At 46.1% G+C, this 5,000-nt stretch overlaps 1 pseudogene; it reads right to left on the bottom strand.

Moving 5' to 3' along the window:
• Nucleotides 1-5,000, bottom strand: part of LOC126317343 (large subunit ribosomal RNA) — a 10,213-nt pseudogene that overhangs the window by 3,209 nt on the left and 2,004 nt on the right.

The following is a 5,000-nucleotide window of genomic DNA, read 5'->3' as shown; positions in this document are numbered from 1 at the left end:
ATTACGGGGACACTGGATTGCTCTGAGACGCCTCATAACACTAGGCCACCATAAGTTATCGAAGGCACCGGCTATGTCTACAAATATTACTACCACATACTTCTCCTCACAATCCACACTACCCAAAACCTGCCTAATAGCCATTTCTGTCGATGCACCTTTTCGAAACCCGAACTGGTTGTGGGCCTTTATATTTGATTCGTCATATCGTTTTTCTAGACGACTGACTACTAACCGTTCTAGAATTTTTCCTAGGATAGACAGAAGGCATATTGGACGGTAGGATTTAGGCTCGTCCCTAGGTTTATCTATTGATTTCAGTAATATGCAGACATTTCCCTCCTTCCACATATCTGGGACTCTTCTTTCCTGTAGACATTTATTGTACAAATCTGAGAGAAGATGGGGACAGGTGCGCCAAACCCTTTTTATAATAGCATCATCAATACCATCAGGACCTGTTTCCTTCCCTGGTTTACAAGCTTTTATTGCTGCCCCTATTTCTTCTAGTGTGAATTCTGGGTCAAGGTCCACATTGTCATAGCTGTTGTTGTCAGTTTTCACAGCTTGTTGGTCGTCTGTGTCCTGTTCTGGGTTGTCATCAGGGAGTAGACTCTGTAGTAATGACCGTACCGTCTCCTCCCAAGTCATTGTAGGAGTCTGGTTCTTTGTTTTTATATTGCTCAGCACGTTTTCTGTTCCATGTTTTGGCCGAATTATCTTTCTCACTATGGCCCAAGGATCATTCTGATCGCAGTCAGCGACCCATCTCTTCCAGGTCTCCTCTTTGGCCTTGGCAATTTCCTTGTTGTACTTGTTTTTCACTCTATTGTAGATTTGTTTTGCTGCCTCTATGTCTGGTTCATTATTATTTTTATGTGCTCGTTGCAGACTACGCCGTGCTGTAATGGTGTCACGTCGCAGGTTGGCAAGTGTTGCATTCCACCATGGCACTGGATTCTGCACCTGTGTTCTCTTTCTCATTGATCGGCTACAGCTCTCGTGGATTGCTGCCTGTAGCCTTGTGACCATTTCATTAACTCCTACATTTTGGCTCCGTTGCCAGTGCGCTGTGGACCTGATAAGGTGCCGGTCAAAAGTGGGCCACTTTGCGAAGTTTGTGTTGTAGGTGACAAGTTCCGCGGTAGCTCTTGCTCTTTTAGGTGCCACGAATTCGTATGTTATAGCCCTGTGGTCACTTGACGTCCACTCTTCTTGAACCATCCACTTGCACACCGCTTTGGCAGCTGAAGGTGTGCAGAGTGTGATGTCAATATTGCTCTCCCCATTTGGGCCAGAGAAAGTAGTTAGCTCTGACCTTTCATTCATTATTATGAGCCCGTGTTGTGAAATGAAGTCTTCAAGCGTTCTGCCTGCTGCATCCATTGTTGAGCTGTGCCAGACTGGTGAGTTCGCATTCGTGTCCATCCCTATGATAACTGGTTTCCCTTGGAGTTTGTCAAGGATAATCTCCAGTTGATGGAGAAAATGGTCTATGGGTGATCGATATTGGCAATATATGCTGGCAATGTAAATCTCACCAAAGGCTCCATTTATGTTGGCAGCAGCTACGTGCATGTTGCAGAAGCTTGTCAACTGCAGAGCTGTTACTGTTTGTGTCTTGACCGCTATTGCTGCCTTGGGTGCTTCGCCTTTGGGGGTGTAGATCAGCTGGAAGTTTGATGGGTACCCAAATACTTTGTTTTTTACGCAGTAGGGTTCCTGGATCAATAACACATCTATATTTTCTTCGCTGATTCGCTGTGTCAATTGATCCGGGACGATTTTTGCTCTTTGCCCATTTATTTGAAGGATCCTTATCGCATTTTCTTGTGTATCTGTCCATGGTCTTCTTCCAGGTTGTACTGCTACACTGTTATTACATGCCATAGTCAATTGTGCTATGTATTATGGCCTTTATTCTACTGTATTCAGGGCAAGATGTCTCTGTCACTGCGTGGGTGTGTGCCTTCTTAGCCCGCTTGCAGTTTGCACATTGGGCTGGTTGGTCCTTCTTTGAGCACTCCTTGAAAGTATGTCCAGGTGCTGCACAGTGGCCACAAATCGTTTCTGCATTCTTGCACTTTGCTGCTGTGTGGCCATGACCTTGGCACTTGTAGCACCTGCTTATATTGCTGTAGTTTTGTACCCTGTGCGAATTGCAGTTTATGTAGACCCTACCATATTGTACTATTTTGCTCCAGAGTTTTGGTGAGACTTCCAGCACCATGTTTGCTTCCTCACGGTTTTTTGGGCCTGTCTTGAACAGCACTCTTACGCCATCCATAACTTCTTCCTGTGTCACATTCATCCTGGAGAGATTTCTCTCAAACAGTTCCATTTTGAGTTCATCTTCACTTGTATTTCTGTTTACATCAAAGATAATAATCTTTGGGTATCTTTTTTTTTGATCGGAGACGGTGATGCCTGATTGTGAAATGTCTTCGCACTTCCTTATTTTCTCGACATCCTGGTCGTCAGGGACTTCAAGAACAATACCTTTGTCCTTTATTGACCTGCATTTGGAAATACGCACGTCTTTCAGTGATGTTGCAACAAGGTTCTTTACCGCTTCTTCAAGTTCCTTCTCAGTTTTCTGGATTCCTTCTGCCGGTTTTATCATTAGGATTTTAGGCTGTTGCGGTTTTATCAGCTGCTGTTTGGGTGCTGAGGGTTTTGCAGCCGCCTTGTTGGCATAGCTTTCAACCAGTGACGGTGTTCCTGTTTGGGGGGCCTTCACACATCGCAACTCTGTTTTAAGTGCAAGAACCTCCATCTCATACTTCTTCAGAATCTGTTCATACACTGTGAGTTTTCCTAGGATAAACTTCTTCTGGGCATTGTTTATTTTATTCACTTCATTAAACAAGAAGGCTTCCATCTCCTCTCTTATGTTTTCCATTGTCTGAAGGTCAGTGCATGACGCTGGGTTGTCCTTGTCACCAGGAAGAACCGAGTTTCGTCCAAGTTGACTTGCAGCCCCTACAGTGTCCTTAGTAGGCCCCATTTTCCTAACCTAACACACTGATAATGAACACTCTAATAGTACACTAATAATGAACATATGGACATGATGTTAAAGGATGACAATAGCCTACAAGGATAATATGAAAACCGACTGTGAACTAGGAGAACTGCTTGTAACTCTCCTTTACCTCACCCAAGTTTGCACCTCCTCGCAAGCTACGTGACACACATGTCTTAACTTATACAAAGGTAATTCCTAACCTAACAAACAAGTAATGGAGTAAGGGCATACTTTGAGAGAGAAACGTATAACCTAGCAGGATAATATATGCAACTTGCTGCAAGTTTTCCTAACCTAACACGCGAATAATGAGCACACTATAATATATGCACCTAGCTACAAGTTTTCCTAACCTAACACACGAATAATGAACACACTAATAATACACTAATAATGAACATATGGACATGATGTTAAAAGGAAGACAGTAGCCTACAAGGATAATATGAAGACAGACTGTTGTGAGCTGCTTGTAGCTCTCCTGTTCCTCACCCAAGTTTGCCCTTGCTCGCACGCTACGTGACACACGTGTCCTTACTTATTCGGAGATAATTGCTACCCTAACAGACAAGTAAGGGAACACTTTGAAAGAGAAACATATAACCTAGTTGTTTTCTGTCCTTGGAAGGTTACGCGCGTCCGCCAGACACGCAACACACACAAACTACCTCTTTGGAACTAAGTTTACTAACCTAACACATATATAATAAATGTATTAACATACGAGTATAAGCCACCACAGAAATTTTAAAGGCTTGGGTGACCGCTTGGAGCTCTTCACTGTCTCACCTAGATATTGCTCGCTCTTGCAGACTATGCGGCTCACACGACTTTACTTCTGCAAGTGTTGTTCCTAACCTAACCAATAACTATCTACAATGAAGATACAACCTACAAGAATACAGTGATCACATCCAGAAAAGAAGCACAAATATATATTTCACGAGCAGTATCTAACGTACTAGCATGAGCAGTAAAAAAAAAAAAAAAAAAAAAAAAAAAAAAAAAAAAAAAAAAAAAAAAAAGGGACAGCGGGAATCTCGTTAATCCATTCATGCGCGTCACTAATTAGATGACGAGGCATTTGGCTACCTTAAGAGAGTCATAGTTACTCCCGCCGTTTACCCGCGCTTGCTTGAATTTCTTCACGTTGACATTCAGAGCACTGGGCAGAAATCACATTGCGTCAACACCCGCTAGGGCCATCGCAATGCTTTGTTTTAATTAGACAGTCGGATTCCCCCAGTCCGTGCCAGTTCTGAGTTGATCGTTGAATGGCGGCCGAAGAGAATCCGCGCACCCGCGCGCCCCCGGAGGAGCACGCTAAGGCGGACGCGGCCTCGCAGCAAGGAAGATCCGTGGGAGGCCAAGGCACGGGACCGAGCTCGGATCCTGCACGCAGGTTGAAGCACCGGGGCGCGAACGCCGCGCAGGCGCGCGCATCCTGCACCGCCGGCCAGCACGAGGCCAACCAACGGCGAGAGCAGACCACGCCCGCGCTAAACGCCCGCACTTACCGGCACCCCTACGGCACTCACCTCGCCCAGGCCCGGCACGTTAGCGCTGACCCACTTCCCGACCAAGCCCGACACGCCCCGATCCTCAGAGCCAATCCTTATCCCGAAGTTACGGATCCAATTTGCCGACTTCCCTTACCTACATTATTCTATCGACTAGAGGCTCTTCACCTTGGAGACCTGCTGCGGATATGGGTACGAACCGGCGCGACACCTCCACGTGGCCCTCTCCCGGATTTTCAAGGTCCGAGGGGAAGATCGGGACACCGCCGCAACTGCGGTGCTCTTCGCGTTCCAAACCCTATCTCCCTGCTAGAGGATTCCAGGGAACTCGAACGCTCATGCAGAAAAGAAAACTCTTCCCCGATCTCCCGACGGCGTCTCCGGGTCCTTTTGGGTTACCCCGACGAGCATCTCTAAAAGAGGGGCCCGACTTGTATCGGTTCCGCTGCCGG

The sequence above is a fragment of the Schistocerca gregaria genome, unplaced genomic scaffold (assembly GCF_023897955.1).
Source record: "Schistocerca gregaria isolate iqSchGreg1 unplaced genomic scaffold, iqSchGreg1.2 ptg000623l, whole genome shotgun sequence".
Lineage (NCBI taxonomy): Eukaryota > Metazoa > Arthropoda > Insecta > Orthoptera > Acrididae > Schistocerca > Schistocerca gregaria.
The sequence above is the reverse complement of the archived record's forward strand: the minus strand, read 5'-3'. Positions and strand labels throughout refer to the sequence as shown.